Below are 17,782 nucleotides of genomic sequence, written 5' to 3' on the forward strand. Positions count from 1 at the left end.
TCCATCCCTGGAGGCATTCAGGGACAGGCTGGATGTAGCTCTGGGCAGCCTGGTCTGGTGGTTGGCAAATAGCAGGGGGTTTGAAACTCGATGGACATTGTGGTTCTTTACAACCAGCTCATTCTATGATTCTATGATCTCTACTCTAGATTGATCCAGTCCTGAGTGGCCCATTGTGCAATCCAAAGAGTGAGTCCCAGTACACTGCCCAACTGCCTGAGCAGATATCCAAGATACCATCACTGGGTCCCTTAGTTATAACCATCCACACAACTCGCAGTTCTGCTCATTGGCTTCTCTGACCATCCCTTTCTTCAAACCAGATTGTTTCAGTGGTGGGATGGTATGCCACTGCTCTCCACTTGTTGGATTGCCCTTAGTGGGCCCATCTGTACACCAGGCATATCTGGGAATGGGATATTTTCCATCCTGAATGGGACTCTTCTTTGGTGGAGCAACCATCATTTCTTCCAGCTGTTGTATGTCACTGGGCCTGGGATCAACTTGAGTTCTTCTTTCAGTGGTGATGAAGATAGACAACTCCTCTGGCTGAGATAAGTGACCTATTGTGCCAGTGTCTGTGCTTGGGCTACCCCTGTCTTAGGAAGGTGGTCAGATCTTTCACCCACCCCTGAATTGGCAAGTGGGTCTTAACTATGACTTTAGATGTTTGAATTATTAGCTCTATCACCTGTAATTCAGAGTAGGCAGCCAATATTGTTTTTTCAATCGTACTGTGCCTTTCTTCTGTTCCGTGCCAAATGTGAGACCAGAACCCAACTGGGGTTTGAACAGAATTTTGACACTGCCACAGACCCCTGCCGAACCTATCCTGACTTACATGGACATCTAATTCAGCTGGAAGAGTGGGATCGAATAAACCCAGTGCCTGGGGCTGTTTAGCAGGCAGTTTTCTTTGCTAGAAAGTCTCATTCCATTCTCCCCCAGTCCTATTTTTGGCATTTCTTCAGGAGTTAATACAAAAGTGTCAGCAGCTGCACTAGGTGGGATATAAAGGAATGCCAGTATCCCAGTATACCCCAAAATTCTTGCAGCTGCCTTGGCATGGTAGGGACTGGGAATGCCTGTACTTAGTTTTACTCCACAGGGTAGTATGTTGGTCTTTCCTGGCCAAACTACACCCAGGAATTTTACTGACAAACCTGGTCCTTGCACTTTTTGTGGATTTATGGCCCACCCCTTGTCTTGCAAATGAGCAGCTAATGAATTTACTGCACTTTTTAATGCCAGTGAGTCAGATGACAATATGAGATTGTCAATATAGTGGTACAGTTTAATGTTATCCAGATTTTTCCATTCTGCTAGGTCACATGCCACTAAGTTATGACAGTAGGTTGGTGAGTGCACATACCCTTGCAGCAGGACCTGGAAGTTCCACTGCCTACCTCCCCACATAAATTCAAACTGGTCTTATGATTCTTCATAGATAAGAATGCAGAAGAATGGATTGGCCAGGTCCAGAACACAATGGTAGGTTTCTATCTTCCTATTCAATGTCTCCATCAGGGAGGCAATAATGGGTATGGTTGCATGAATGGCTGGTGTGACCTTGTTTAACTCTCTGTAATCTACTGTCATTCTCCACGTGCCATCTGGCTTCTGTGTTGGCCATATGGGGGAATTATATGGGCAGTGCACAGGCCTTGTGATCCCTACTTTTTCTAGCTTCTGCACTGTTCTGGGTATTACCTCCTGTCCTCCTGGGAGTCTGTACTGTTGAGTATTAGTGTTCCTGCATGGATTGGGCAAGTGAATAGGCTTATATTTCCCACAGCCTCTTAATATTGCCTGCGCTGTCCAGATACTAATATATATGTCTCTCAGTCTGAACTCTCCTACAATCATTTGGAGAGTCAGACTCCATGTCTATGCCCAAGACGTACTCTAGGACTGGGGCAATACACACTTTACACTCCCAGGGTGGGACATTCCCAGCCCCCAGTTTCAACTATATTTGGGTGACAAGAATGGTCTGTCCTCCAAAACCACCAATGATCACTTTGTTCCCTTGAAATTTAGTTGGATCCCCATAAGTGATTGATGTTTCTGAGTCCGTGTCAACCAATGCCATAATCTGTTGTGTGTTCTTTCGAGACCAAAAAATTGTCAGTTTGACATAGGTCCTCCAGTTCTGTCTGGAGGCCCTAGTTGTAGAGGCACCAATATCCCTTGTCATGCCATAAAGTGCCTGACTGCCAAGTCATTTTCCTAAAGTGGCTTGGGCAGCATTGTAGCCCAGGTCACCTGAGGAGGCTTTTTCCTTTTATTAGGGACTATAAAATCCTCTAGGTTCCAAGTTCTTGTTGGCATTTATTTAACTATTCGTACCCCTGCTCTTTTAGGGGTACTTATGGTTATGACTTGGTTATGACTTTGGTCAGCTCTCAGTTTTTTCCATAGTTGAAGTAAAACATGATTAGGTTGTCAATCAATTTTGGCAAAGGCCACCCCAGTCTGTATAAGGTCATTGAACATTTGTTTCTGGGATACACATATGGGGCTTGACTGGGGCCTGCAGTATCCATAGTGAGGCTTTCCTGGTTTTAAAAACTGGAAGTATCTCAGCTTCTTCTATCTCCCTAACATTACACCTTGCTCTTGGGAGCTCTGTCTTTCCCATATCAGTTACTAACTGGGCAGCCTGCTGGAAAATGGCCTTCGATGCCACCTGGGGATTCAGTACAGATACAAATGTTCTGTAAAGGTAGGAGGGTACCTGTTGAAGATCAAATCCTTCATTCTCACTGAAAATTTCACCAAATCTGGGCTTTTAAATGTTTCTTCGTGTATAGCCTCCTTCATGCCCAATTTGCAGATGTATGTTTGAAGATCTTCTGTGGTGGACTTGTATGTAGTGGTATATAGGCCTTATTAGGCCAAGTGACGTGGCATGCCACCATTAACCAATCTATTAGGGAATGGTTTTCATCATGATGTTGTATAGTAGCTTATAATCTTTGTCTAAGAGCAGGGTGTGAGGTGATAGACACAAGTTGAGAAATTTCCAGTTTGTTAACTACGATGCTTTCTGCCCCCACATCCCATAATCTTAAGAGCCAAGCCAGTATACTTTCCCTTGGCTCTGGTCGAAAGGGCTGCACTAGATCCATTAACTCAGATGCCATATAGGAACTGCTGTCACATTAAAATAAGTTTGAGCAGAAGGCCATTGGCTGGGGGCACCCTTGCTGGTCTATCCTGTACTTTCTTTGTCTTTAGTATTATTATAGGTCAGATCTCTAAGTGGTCCATCTCATGTGGAACTTCAAGATCTGTCCTGAATCTTTGTCTTTTCGATTACCCAGGTCCATTGATTCAGGGGCCCAGGTATTTTCCAATGCAATATTTCAGATTTGTTATACAGGGGAAGTTAAACTTGATTTTTTTTTTTTTTTTTTTTTTTTTTTCCCATCAATATACTAAGTTGTTGTTCTCATTTCTCCATGCAATCATGTAATTATTGATTCTCATTCTCTAAGGTATTATTTGAGAGATCTGTGTGATTCGGTGCATTTAATGGTGGCTATGCTGCAGTGGACACAGAGAGCTGCTGGTCTTTTATGACTAGGATGCCTTTATCTGATCCACAGAAATGGCAGAGTTTTATCTAAAGAGGTTATTTACTCCCCCTTGACCCACTTTAAGATAATCAGTAAGAAAGCCATTTTAAATTTGAATCTGTTTGGCTCACCAAGTGTAGCTTTAGAGGCACCACCACAATGGATAGGTGTTACAAAAGAAGAGAAGTGCTCACTTGACTCCAAACATGTAGGATTGCAGTAGAAACTCCACGGAAAAGAAACCTCCAACAAGAGATCATCCCACAGTGGCAGTCAACCCTTAAACGAGGTCTAGGAGAGGTGGAGTTAAGCTCCACCCCTTCTATTTGCAAGGTGAACTGCCTCCACCTTGCTCCCAGGGCTGACCAGGTCTTGTCTCCAGGTGTTCAATCAGTGATTCATACTGTGACTCAACAGTCCCTGTACAGCCAGGCTACTTTCTTTGGAAGAGCTGCTGCCATGATGGCACAGGGACAGGGGATGGTTTGTAATACAAGCTGGGCCAGAGCACATCTGGCCCATAGGCCATGGATTTGACGTGGTTGCTTTATCCCTTCTTCTTGGGCTGAAATTCAGTCCTGAATGTGTGACTCTTTGACTTGCCAAAAGCATAGGTTTGCAAGGATTTGGGCTATAGAAGTCAGTCCGTTATGGTGCTCTGCTCAATTTTTTTCTTCCTGAAAATTCTCCACCACTACCATCAGTCTCACGTCAGTGCCAGGGAAGGTCATGGAATGGATAATCTTGGGAGCAATCATGGGTTTATGAATGGTAGATCCTGTTTGACAAACTTGATTTTGCTCTATGACAGTGACCCACTAAGTGGATGAAGGTAAGGCTGCCGGTGTGGTCTACCTGCACTTCAGTAAAAATTTTGACACTGTCCCCCACAGCATCCTTGTGTAGAAGCTGGCTGCCCATGGTTTGGATGGGCATACACTCTGTTGCATGAAGCACTGGCAGGATGGCTGGACACAAAGAATTAAGGTCAACGGAGCTAAATCCATTTGGCAATCAGTCATGAGTAGTGTCCTCCAGTGCTCAGTACAGGGGCTGCTTCTATTTAATGTCTTTATTACTGATCTTGACAAGGGGATGGAGTGCACTCTCAGTAAGTTTGCAGACAACACCAAGTTGGAAGGGAGTATTGATATGCCTGAGAGGAGGACCTGAATAGACTGGATCAATGGGCCAAAGTAAACTGGATGAGTTTCAATAGGGCCAAGTGTTGGGTCCTGCATTTTGGTCACAACAAGCCCAGGCAACCCTACAGGCTTGAGGAGGAGTGGCTGGAAAACTGCGTGATGGAAAGGGACCTTGGTATACTGATGGATAGTCAGCTGAATATGAGCCAGTAGTGAGCCCAGGAGTCCAAGAAGGCCAATGGCATCCTGGCTTGTATCAGGAATGGTGCGGTAAGTGGGACTAAGAAAGCAATCCTGCCTCTATACTCGACACTGTTGAGGCCTCACCTTGAGTATTGTATTCAGTTTTGGGTACCTCAGAACAGAAAGGACATTGAGGTGCTGGAGCAAGTCCAAAGAAAGGCAACAAGGCTTGTGAAGGACTTGGAGAATATGCCCTATGGAGGAGGAGACTGAAGGAACTGGGGTTGTTTAGTCTGGGGAAGAGGAGGCTGAAGAGAGACCTTATTGCAGTGAGAGTGGAGTTGGTCGCTTCTTACTGGTGACAGGTGACTGGATGAGGGGAAATGGCCTCAAGTTGCACCAGGGGAGGCTTAGAGGCTTGGGTTGAATATCAGGAAGAACTCCTTCACAGAAAGGATAGTTAAGCTCCTCAGGGAGGTGGTTGGATGTGTTTAAAAACCATTTGGGTGTGGTGCCCAGGGATATGATTTAATGGAGAGTTGTTAGAGTTAAGGTAGTATGGTTAGGGTTGTAGTTGGACTTGGTGATCTTTAAGGTCTTTTCCAACCTGAACAATTCCATGGTTCTGTGACTCAATGCAGGCTTCCCATGGGATATGGTATCTCTGGGTATGCTGACACTCTTGCATCATCTCATACACAGGCTGTAGGGGAATCTTTGCTTCAGAATCTGTATATATTTTCTTGTCCCTTCTCTACCTAGTTGTGTTACTCTTCACCTACATTCTCCTCCACTACACCCTTCTCATGTCCTCTTTCTCTTTTTATCTTAGTCTTGTAGGAGACAGTTTTTCACATTGTCTCTTCTCCTTCCTCACTTCTGGACAGCATTTTGAACTTTTTTGAATTTTTGTAAGCATGTTTTCCTTGAGAAATTGACATTTTGGCTGTTGGCTCAGCAATGCTCTATGGCATTGTGGCTGAATCTGGCAAGGGGCAGTCCTTCTCAGGGGCTGCCAGAAGCTCCCAGTGTCTGCACTTGTGCACCTATGTCTGCTGTATTTGTTTATAAATACATATACTTTAACATCGTAGCAGTTTCTGGTCTAAATAAGTAGGGAGTCATTCAGAAGAAGACACGAGAAAATGACAGCCTTGGGAAAAAAAGGTCAATCACAGAACAGTATTAAAAGATGTGGGTTATAAAGTTTCATGAAATAGATGCTCTTCAGAGTGAAACAAAATGGCACATCTGAAGTTTCATGAAATGACAAGTCATTAGACTGGAATGTGGACTGAAACAAAAATGATGTGTTTGAAGATTCACTAAATGGCAGCTGTGAAAAGCAGATTGAAACAAAGTGTCATCTTCCTTTGTAGGTAGGTGGGAGGGATGTTCTGTCCAGGTTCATTCTGAATGGTGGACCCAGTGCTACTGGATCCTTCACTTGACCCATAGCACTTTCCCTGCCCTGGAATCAACTCTGCCTAGAGCTTCTACCTGATGGCCAGGAGGAGATACAGGAGATGGAGGTGCATGACGATTATCTAGTGTGATATAATACTATAGAAAATGTAGTTTAATATATAGAACACCTCTATATGAATATAAAAAATACTAAACCTTCTCACTTTCTACAACTCTATGCATGCAGATATTGTATACATTGTAACGAGAGGTATGGTGGTCAGATGTTACTTAGAGGCCAGATGATTCTTGTACTCCCTGTTGTCAGAAGGACAGGATGGGAAATAAGATCGGAAAACTCACAGTTTGTTATAAGGAATGTGAGCTAGCTCACTTACCAGTCAATTTCAAAGGCAACAGAGACTCAACATGGACCAAGTGAATTTATTTACTGCAAATTACAAGAAGACTTGGATGGTGAGAAACCAAACCAGCTTCCCTTCTGCTCTCATGGCTTCTTCCCAGGCTCAAATACACTGCTCTATTCACAACTACTTGACCTGTCCCAGCCACATGGTATAGGGGTGAGGGCTGAAGCGGACAGTCCATCTCTGCTATGCTGCATGTTCAATCTCACACTAGTCTGAATGTGTGCAGGCATGTTTCTGACTACAGCATCATTTTACACATCAACCATCTCCATCTTGATGTCCTCCATTAGCTGATCTGCAGGTAAACATTTGCTTTGGAGCACAAAGCATGTCCTAATGCTCCTCAACTATGAAGTATATGTCCTACCATACACTTGTCCTCCTCTAACAATAACATACACTAGGGGAGTATGTCACATGTTCTCATGGTCACTGCACCCTGCTGGAAAGCATTACATCTTCCTCTGAAATTTCCAAAATATGCATTGACTGGGATGTGGCCACTATAAATGATGGGTAAAGCTGGACAATGTGGGAGTACTGCTGGAGCCAAGTGAAACACACAGTGTCAGAGAGAGAAACAAAACTGAAGTTCATGCAATGGCAGATGGCAGCTCCCTGCAACAGGACACATTTGGCTAGTGCAAGTGAGAAGGAATGGATATGATTTAGCAAATAGCTCACTGTGCATTTAGAGAATGAAAAGTGGGAAGATTCTGCTTCTGGCAGGGAAGTGGAGAGAACAAGTGACCTGTAGATATTGATTCTGTTGATGCAGTCCAGTGCGTGCTTATGTATTATTCAGTGTAAAAGAGGACATGCATGTCCCCAGGTAATACAGCAGAAATATGTGAGAGCACAACATTATGCTCAGGAAAAAAACAATACTAAAAAAGAAAGCTTTAACCCAGAAGACAGCTCAGAAGCAAAAATTTACAGCAGTATGAAGATATGAATAGAAGGAAAGAAGTGTAATATTAGGGATTGCCTTAATATTTCCATATGATTGCAAAGAAGATAATATATAAGTAAGTAGTTTCAGAAACCTGACAACACTGTCCTTGATGAGGTGTCATGTGGAAAACAGAAAAACACCAAAGAGAACATGGTAGATTTCCGTGGACAATTGATTGAAAGGATGCTTATTGTCAGTGAGATCAGTGCCTTTAGAAGCGATGAGCTGCGGTTGTTTTCCTTTTGCCGGTGCTGATGCTGGCTACTTGTGGAATTGCCAGAAACCGGGTTGTGGAAGCAGGATTGAGAGAACAGAGTTTTTGTTGCACGTATTGGAAGAGAGGTGCAGTGCTTTCCCAAGAGAAGGAATTGTGCAGGCTGTGTCAAAGTGTAAGTCACGCTGCTGGCCTGTTTTGAGAGCAGGGAAGAAAGGGCTGTGGCTGTGAGCGTTTTGCAGGGAGCCCTTTGCAGGCCCTGAAGTCTGCTGCACAGCCGGTTCTCTGTGTGTTGAGACCACTTGTGTTGGGAGCAGTGACCGAGGGGGGCAGCAGGAGAGCCTGCTTTATGCCTTTGGTCAGTCGCTTCCTGAAGTAGAGGAGTGCCTAGCTCAATATTTAGGCCCAGGAGCCTGGAACGTGCTTACGCGTGACAAGGAGTGGAATATCAAAGAGAGCCTTGCTCTTGCAGCGCTCTGCTGTCACTGGTGGCGTGCCGAGAGCTCCTGAACGTGACGGCTGCTTCTTCCATGGCTGTATCAAACGCTAGGATGAAATGACTGGGGCCCTCTGGCGGGGACTGCCCTTGGCTGTCGGTGACTTAGCAGAGGGCTAGAGGCTGCGCACTGGAAGGGCGAGGGATTTCCCATCAGATCCTCACGTGGGAGGTGCGAGCGGGTCGCTATTGGCAAATGAGAAGTGGAGCTGGCAGAGTTGTTAGCTGGGATCAAAGTGCCCCTAGTGCCGCTGGTCTCCAGAAACCCCGCGTCAGACACGAGACAGCCACCAGTGCCAGCACCGGGACGTGTTTGCCCGGTGCGACTGCGTAGGAATGGATCAGTTTTTTTTCATGTGAGCGCTTCCCGGAGCAAGGGAATTGGGCAGGCAGTCAGAGGGAGGCCTGGGAATACGAAAGAGTTAAGGAACAAGCCAGGGAGCCGAGCCCTAAGCAGTACAAAACCACGTGGGGTACGGAGTAACATGAAATGGCGGCTCCTCAGGGTGGAACACGGACTACGACAAAATGGCGCCTCCCTATGTAGGTAGGTGGGAGGGAGTTCCGGTTCTGGCCCCACCTACTTCCGGGCTCTAGGCAATTGGCAGCAGGTCCAGTCCTTCACCCGCGGCACTTTTTCCATCCCGGCACGCATTGTGCGCAGCGCTGCCAGCTGGTGACCGGGCGGCGTGGCTGGGCAGAGGCGGGGGTCTGCGGAGCAGCTGCAGGCGCAGCAGCGTCGGCTCTGCATGCCAGAGTTGTCAGTATTTGCCCGGTCAATTGGTAAGAAGCGCTCTGTTGCGCACCACGCTTAGTCAAAGCCCTTGAAAGAGTAAATTCTGGGAGTGGGAAAGCGGCTGACGGAGAGCTTTGGAGCGTAGTTCTTTGCTCCTTTGGAGACCCCAAGGGGGGCGGTTTCCGCCCTCGGCTGGGAAACGCAGAGAGCGAGTGCACGTCGTGACTGTCTTTATGCGGTCCGGCAGGTGCCTCCGTCTTTTTGTCAGCGTTCCGAGTGAGGGACATGTCCCCAGGCGTTTCAGCAGGGACACGTGAGTGGCTAACCTTGCCTTCTGTGGCTCAAAGCCGCTAGTGAAAATGCGGGGTCGGCTCCTGCCGCCACAAAAATGCAGAGCCCGCAGTGTAAGAACGTGGCCGACAGGCCCCGAGGGCAGTCCAGCTGGGGAACGTCTCATCCTTTCCAGACGTGCACTTTTAGGAAGATACACACGGGTCTAATTTCTGCACGCTGGCAACTGTGTCCTTGTTGTGGTTTCACCTGGCAGAGAGCTAAGCCCCAGACAGCTGCTTGCTGTCGCTGCCCACGTGGGTGGGTTATGGGGGAGAACTGGCAAGGTAACCGTGTGAGAATTCAAGGGGTTAGAGAAAGGCGTTGTGGCAGGTGGAAGCAAAGCCGCACGCACAAGCAAAGCAAACCAAGGAATTCTTCTGCAGCTTCCCGTAGGCAGGCAGACAGACAGAGCCTGGGCTGCTTTCGGGCAAGCAGGGCTAACCACGCGTAGCAGCTTGCTGGGAAGATGAGGCCCTCACAGCCGGCGTGAACAGCTCCTTCTTCCTTAGGCCGTCTTTTCTTGCTGTGCGTGACGTGAAAGGAGGATGATGTTATTCTAGCCGTACCAAAGTCACCGGCCCGGACATTCTCGGTGGTTCTGAACGGATGCTTATTGTCAGTGAGATCAGTGCCTTTAGAAGCGATGAGCTGCGGTTGTTTTCCTTTTGCCGGTGCTGATGCTGGCTACTTGTGGAATTGCCAGAAACCGGGTTGTGGAAGCAGGATTGAGAGAACAGAGTTTTTGTTGCACGTATTGGAAGAGAGGTGCAGTGCTTTCCCAAGAGAAGGAATTGTGCAGGCTGTGTCAAAGTGTAAGTCACGCTGCTGGCCTGTTTTGAGAGCAGGGAAGAAAGGGCTGTGGCTGTGAGCGTTTTGCAGGGAGCCCTTTGCAGGCCCTGAAGTCTGCTGCACAGCCGGTTCTCTGTGTGTTGAGACCACTTGTGTTGGGAGCAGTGACCGAGGGGGGCAGCAGGAGAGCCTGCTTTATGCCTTTGGTCAGTCGCTTCCTGAAGTAGAGGAGTGCCTAGCTCAATATTTAGGCCCAGGAGCCTGGAACGTGCTTACGCGTGACAAGGAGTGGAATATCAAAGAGAGCCTTGCTCTTGCAGCGCTCTGCTGTCACTGGTGGCGTGCCGAGAGCTCCTGAACGTGACGGCTGCTTCTTCCATGGCTGTATCAAACGCTAGGATGAAATGACTGGGGCCCTCTGGCGGGGACTGCCCTTGGCTGTCGGTGACTTAGCAGAGGGCTAGAGGCTGCGCACTGGAAGGGCGAGGGATTTCCCATCAGATCCTCACGTGGGAGGTGCGAGCGGGTCGCTATTGGCAAATGAGAAGTGGAGCTGGCAGAGTTGTTAGCTGGGATCAAAGTGCCCCTAGTGCCGCTGGTCTCCAGAAACCCCGCGTCAGACACGAGACAGCCACCAGTGCCAGCACCGGGACGTGTTTGCCCGGTGCGACTGCGTAGGAATGGATCAGTTTTTTTTCATGTGAGCGCTTCCCGGAGCAAGGGAATTGGGCAGGCAGTCAGAGGGAGGCCTGGGAATACGAAAGAGTTAAGGAACAAGCCAGGGAGCCGAGCCCTAAGCAGTACAAAACCACGTGGGGTACGGAGTAACATGAAATGGCGGCTCCTCAGGGTGGAACACGGACTACGACAAAATGGCGCCTCCCTATGTAGGTAGGTGGGAGGGAGTTCCGGTTCTGGCCCCACCTACTTCCGGGCTCTAGGCAATTGGCAGCAGGTCCAGTCCTTCACCCGCGGCACTTTTTCCATCCCGGCACGCATTGTGCGCAGCGCTGCCAGCTGGTGACCGGGCGGCGTGGCTGGGCAGAGGCGGGGGTCTGCGGAGCAGCTGCAGGCGCAGCAGCGTCGGCTCTGCATGCCAGAGTTGTCAGTATTTGCCCGGTCAATTGGTAAGAAGCGCTCTGTTGCGCACCACGCTTAGTCAAAGCCCTTGAAAGAGTAAATTCTGGGAGTGGGAAAGCGGCTGACGGAGAGCTTTGGAGCGTAGTTCTTTGCTCCTTTGGAGACCCCAAGGGGGGCGGTTTCCGCCCTCGGCTGGGAAACGCAGAGAGCGAGTGCACGTCGTGACTGTCTTTATGCGGTCCGGCAGGTGCCTCCGTCTTTTTGTCAGCGTTCCGAGTGAGGGACATGTCCCCAGGCGTTTCAGCAGGGACACGTGAGTGGCTAACCTTGCCTTCTGTGGCTCAAAGCCGCTAGTGAAAATGCGGGGTCGGCTCCTGCCGCCACAAAAATGCAGAGCCCGCAGTGTAAGAACGTGGCCGACAGGCCCCGAGGGCAGTCCAGCTGGGGAACGTCTCATCCTTTCCAGACGTGCACTTTTAGGAAGATACACACGGGTCTAATTTCTGCACGCTGGCAACTGTGTCCTTGTTGTGGTTTCACCTGGCAGAGAGCTAAGCCCCAGACAGCTGCTTGCTGTCGCTGCCCACGTGGGTGGGTTATGGGGGAGAACTGGCAAGGTAACCGTGTGAGAATTCAAGGGGTTAGAGAAAGGCGTTGTGGCAGGTGGAAGCAAAGCCGCACGCACAAGCAAAGCAAACCAAGGAATTCTTCTGCAGCTTCCCGTAGGCAGGCAGACAGACAGAGCCTGGGCTGCTTTCGGGCAAGCAGGGCTAACCACGCGTAGCAGCTTGCTGGGAAGATGAGGCCCTCACAGCCGGCGTGAACAGCTCCTTCTTCCTTAGGCCGTCTTTTCTTGCTGTGCGTGACGTGAAAGGAGGATGATGTTATTCTAGCCGTACCAAAGTCACCGGCCCGGACATTCTCGGTGGTTCTGAACGGATGCTTATTGTCAGTGAGATCAGTGCCTTTAGAAGCGATGAGCTGCGGTTGTTTTCCTTTTGCCGGTGCTGATGCTGGCTACTTGTGGAATTGCCAGAAACCGGGTTGTGGAAGCAGGATTGAGAGAACAGAGTTTTTGTTGCACGTATTGGAAGAGAGGTGCAGTGCTTTCCCAAGAGAAGGAATTGTGCAGGCTGTGTCAAAGTGTAAGTCACGCTGCTGGCCTGTTTTGAGAGCAGGGAAGAAAGGGCTGTGGCTGTGAGCGTTTTGCAGGGAGCCCTTTGCAGGCCCTGAAGTCTGCTGCACAGCCGGTTCTCTGTGTGTTGAGACCACTTGTGTTGGGAGCAGTGACCGAGGGGGGCAGCAGGAGAGCCTGCTTTATGCCTTTGGTCAGTCGCTTCCTGAAGTAGAGGAGTGCCTAGCTCAATATTTAGGCCCAGGAGCCTGGAACGTGCTTACGCGTGACAAGGAGTGGAATATCAAAGAGAGCCTTGCTCTTGCAGCGCTCTGCTGTCACTGGTGGCGTGCCGAGAGCTCCTGAACGTGACGGCTGCTTCTTCCATGGCTGTATCAAACGCTAGGATGAAATGACTGGGGCCCTCTGGCGGGGACTGCCCTTGGCTGTCGGTGACTTAGCAGAGGGCTAGAGGCTGCGCACTGGAAGGGCGAGGGATTTCCCATCAGATCCTCACGTGGGAGGTGCGAGCGGGTCGCTATTGGCAAATGAGAAGTGGAGCTGGCAGAGTTGTTAGCTGGGATCAAAGTGCCCCTAGTGCCGCTGGTCTCCAGAAACCCCGCGTCAGACACGAGACAGCCACCAGTGCCAGCACCGGGACGTGTTTGCCCGGTGCGACTGCGTAGGAATGGATCAGTTTTTTTTCATGTGAGCGCTTCCCGGAGCAAGGGAATTGGGCAGGCAGTCAGAGGGAGGCCTGGGAATACGAAAGAGTTAAGGAACAAGCCGGGGAGCCGAGCCCTAAGCAGTACAAAACCACGTGGGGTACGGAGTAACATGAAATGGCGGCTCCTCAGGGTGGAACACGGACTACGACAAAATGGCGCCTCCCTATGTAGGTAGGTGGGAGGGAGTTCCGGTTCTGGCCCCACCTACTTCCGGGCTCTAGGCAATTGGCAGCAGGTCCAGTCCTTCACCCGCGGCACTTTTTCCATCCCGGCACGCATTGTGCGCAGCGCTGCCAGCTGGTGACCGGGCGGCGTGGCTGGGCAGAGGCGGGGGTCTGCGGAGCAGCTGCAGGCGCAGCAGCGTCGGCTCTGCATGCCAGAGTTGTCAGTATTTGCCCGGTCAATTGGTAAGAAGCGCTCTGTTGCGCACCACGCTTAGTCAAAGCCCTTGAAAGAGTAAATTCTGGGAGTGGGAAAGCGGCTGACGGAGAGCTTTGGAGCGTAGTTCTTTGCTCCTTTGGAGACCCCAAGGGGGGCGGTTTCCGCCCTCGGCTGGGAAACGCAGAGAGCGAGTGCACGTCGTGACTGTCTTTATGCGGTCCGGCAGGTGCCTCCGTCTTTTTGTCAGCGTTCCGAGTGAGGGACATGTCCCCAGGCGTTTCAGCAGGGACACGTGAGTGGCTAACCTTGCCTTCTGTGGCTCAAAGCCGCTAGTGAAAATGCGGGGTCGGCTCCTGCCGCCACAAAAATGCAGAGCCCGCAGTGTAAGAACGTGGCCGACAGGCCCCGAGGGCAGTCCAGCTGGGGAACGTCTCATCCTTTCCAGACGTGCACTTTTAGGAAGATACACACGGGTCTAATTTCTGCACGCTGGCAACTGTGTCCTTGTTGTGGTTTCACCTGGCAGAGAGCTAAGCCCCAGACAGCTGCTTGCTGTCGCTGCCCACGTGGGTGGGTTATGGGGGAGAACTGGCAAGGTAACCGTGTGAGAATTCAAGGGGTTAGAGAAAGGCGTTGTGGCAGGTGGAAGCAAAGCCGCACGCACAAGCAAAGCAAACCAAGGAATTCTTCTGCAGCTTCCCGTAGGCAGGCAGGCAGACAGAGCCTGGGCTGCTTTCGGGCAAGCAGGGCTAACCACGCGTAGCAGCTTGCTGGGAAGATGAGGCCCTCACAGCCGGCGTGAACAGCTCCTTCTTCCTTAGGCCGTCTTTTCTTGCTGTGCGTGACGTGAAAGGAGGATGATGTTATTCTAGCCGTACCAAAGTCACCGGCCCGGACATTCTCGGTGGTTCTGAACGGATGCTTATTGTCAGTGAGATCAGTGCCTTTAGAAGCGATGAGCTGCGGTTGTTTTCCTTTTGCCGGTGCTGATGCTGGCTACTTGTGGAATTGCCAGAAACCGGGTTGTGGAAGCAGGATTGAGAGAACAGAGTTTTTGTTGCACGTATTGGAAGAGAGGTGCAGTGCTTTCCCAAGAGAAGGAATTGTGCAGGCTGTGTCAAAGTGTAAGTCACGCTGCTGGCCTGTTTTGAGAGCAGGGAAGAAAGGGCTGTGGCTGTGAGCGTTTTGCAGGGAGCCCTTTGCAGGCCCTGAAGTCTGCTGCACAGCCGGTTCTCTGTGTGTTGAGACCACTTGTGTTGGGAGCAGTGACCGAGGGGGGCAGCAGGAGAGCCTGCTTTATGCCTTTGGTCAGTCGCTTCCTGAAGTAGAGGAGTGCCTAGCTCAATATTTAGGCCCAGGAGCCTGGAACGTGCTTACGCGTGACAAGGAGTGGAATATCAAAGAGAGCCTTGCTCTTGCAGCGCTCTGCTGTCACTGGTGGCGTGCCGAGAGCTCCTGAACGTGACGGCTGCTTCTTCCATGGCTGTATCAAACGCTAGGATGAAATGACTGGGGCCCTCTGGCGGGGACTGCCCTTGGCTGTCGGTGACTTAGCAGAGGGCTAGAGGCTGCGCACTGGAAGGGCGAGGGATTTCCCATCAGATCCTCACGTGGGAGGTGCGAGCGGGTCGCTATTGGCAAATGAGAAGTGGAGCTGGCAGAGTTGTTAGCTGGGATCAAAGTGCCCCTAGTGCCGCTGGTCTCCAGAAACCCCGCGTCAGACACGAGACAGCCACCAGTGCCAGCACCGGGACGTGTTTGCCCGGTGCGACTGCGTAGGAATGGATCAGTTTTTTTTCATGTGAGCGCTTCCCGGAGCAAGGGAATTGGGCAGGCAGTCAGAGGGAGGCCTGGGAATACGAAAGAGTTAAGGAACAAGCCGGGGAGCCGAGCCCTAAGCAGTACAAAACCACGTGGGGTACGGAGTAACATGAAATGGCGGCTCCTCAGGGTGGAACACGGACTACGACAAAATGGCGCCTCCCTATGTAGGTAGGTGGGAGGGAGTTCCGGTTCTGGCCCCACCTACTTCCGGGCTCTAGGCAATTGGCAGCAGGTCCAGTCCTTCACCCGCGGCACTTTTTCCATCCCGGCACGCATTGTGCGCAGCGCTGCCAGCTGGTGACCGGGCGGCGTGGCTGGGCAGAGGCGGGGGTCTGCGGAGCAGCTGCAGGCGCAGCAGCGTCGGCTCTGCATGCCAGAGTTGTCAGTATTTGCCCGGTCAATTGGTAAGAAGCGCTCTGTTGCGCACCACGCTTAGTCAAAGCCCTTGAAAGAGTAAATTCTGGGAGTGGGAAAGCGGCTGACGGAGAGCTTTGGAGCGTAGTTCTTTGCTCCTTTGGAGACCCCAAGGGGGGCGGTTTCCGCCCTCGGCTGGGAAACGCAGAGAGCGAGTGCACGTCGTGACTGTCTTTATGCGGTCCGGCAGGTGCCTCCGTCTTTTTGTCAGCGTTCCGAGTGAGGGACATGTCCCCAGGCGTTTCAGCAGGGACACGTGAGTGGCTAACCTTGCCTTCTGTGGCTCAAAGCCGCTAGTGAAAATGCGGGGTCGGCTCCTGCCGCCACAAAAATGCAGAGCCCGCAGTGTAAGAACGTGGCCGACAGGCCCCGAGGGCAGTCCAGCTGGGGAACGTCTCATCCTTTCCAGACGTGCACTTTTAGGAAGATACACACGGGTCTAATTTCTGCACGCTGGCAACTGTGTCCTTGTTGTGGTTTCACCTGGCAGAGAGCTAAGCCCCAGACAGCTGCTTGCTGTCGCTGCCCACGTGGGTGGGTTATGGGGGAGAACTGGCAAGGTAACCGTGTGAGAATTCAAGGGGTTAGAGAAAGGCGTTGTGGCAGGTGGAAGCAAAGCCGCACGCACAAGCAAAGCAAACCAAGGAATTCTTCTGCAGCTTCCCGTAGGCAGGCAGACAGACAGAGCCTGGGCTGCTTTCGGGCAAGCAGGGCTAACCACGCGTAGCAGCTTGCTGGGAAGATGAGGCCCTCACAGCCGGCGTGAACAGCTCCTTCTTCCTTAGGCCGTCTTTTCTTGCTGTGCGTGACGTGAAAGGAGGATGATGTTATTCTAGCCGTACCAAAGTCACCGGCCCGGACATTCTCGGTGGTTCTGAACGGATGCTTATTGTCAGTGAGATCAGTGCCTTTAGAAGCGATGAGCTGCGGTTGTTTTCCTTTTGCCGGTGCTGATGCTGGCTACTTGTGGAATTGCCAGAAACCGGGTTGTGGAAGCAGGATTGAGAGAACAGAGTTTTTGTTGCACGTATTGGAAGAGAGGTGCAGTGCTTTCCCAAGAGAAGGAATTGTGCAGGCTGTGTCAAAGTGTAAGTCACGCTGCTGGCCTGTTTTGAGAGCAGGGAAGAAAGGGCTGTGGCTGTGAGCGTTTTGCAGGGAGCCCTTTGCAGGCCCTGAAGTCTGCTGCACAGCCGGTTCTCTGTGTGTTGAGACCACTTGTGTTGGGAGCAGTGACCGAGGGGGGCAGCAGGAGAGCCTGCTTTATGCCTTTGGTCAGTCGCTTCCTGAAGTAGAGGAGTGCCTAGCTCAATATTTAGGCCCAGGAGCCTGGAACGTGCTTACGCGTGACAAGGAGTGGAATATCAAAGAGAGCCTTGCTCTTGCAGCGCTCTGCTGTCACTGGTGGCGTGCCGAGAGCTCCTGAACGTGACGGCTGCTTCTTCCATGGCTGTATCAAACGCTAGGATGAAATGACTGGGGCCCTCTGGCGGGGACTGCCCTTGGCTGTCGGTGACTTAGCAGAGGGCTAGAGGCTGCGCACTGGAAGGGCGAGGGATTTCCCATCAGATCCTCACGTGGGAGGTGCGAGCGGGTCGCTATTGGCAAATGAGAAGTGGAGCTGGCAGAGTTGTTAGCTGGGATCAAAGTGCCCCTAGTGCCGCTGGTCTCCAGAAACCCCGCGTCAGACACGAGACAGCCACCAGTGCCAGCACCGGGACGTGTTTGCCCGGTGCGACTGCGTAGGAATGGATCAGTTTTTTTTCATGTGAGCGCTTCCCGGAGCAAGGGAATTGGGCAGGCAGTCAGAGGGAGGCCTGGGAATACGAAAGAGTTAAGGAACAAGCCGGGGAGCCGAGCCCTAAGCAGTACAAAACCACGTGGGGTACGGAGTAACATGAAATGGCGGCTCCTCAGGGTGGAACACGGACTACGACAAAATGGCGCCTCCCTATGTAGGTAGGTGGGAGGGAG

General features: G+C 51.1%; 1 long non-coding RNA gene across 9 annotated transcripts in view; it reads left to right on the plus strand.

Moving 5' to 3' along the window:
• The first annotated feature begins 7,902 nt into the window (after window positions 1-7,902).
• LOC128089568 (uncharacterized) overlaps window positions 7,903-17,782 on the plus strand; it is a 49,867-nt gene continuing 39,987 nt past the window's right edge. The window contains exon 1 of one of the 9 annotated variants that reach the window (XR_008210576.1): window positions 7,903-8,959. This is a non-coding gene — a long non-coding RNA (uncharacterized LOC128089568). The other 8 variants (XR_008210562.1, XR_008210573.1, XR_008210556.1 and 5 more) reach the window with 8 other exon arrangements.

The sequence above is a fragment of the Tympanuchus pallidicinctus genome, unplaced genomic scaffold (assembly GCF_026119805.1).
Source record: "Tympanuchus pallidicinctus isolate F22 unplaced genomic scaffold, pur_lepc_1.0 scaffold4, whole genome shotgun sequence".
In the NCBI taxonomy this organism is placed as follows: Eukaryota; Metazoa; Chordata; class Aves; order Galliformes; family Phasianidae; genus Tympanuchus; species Tympanuchus pallidicinctus.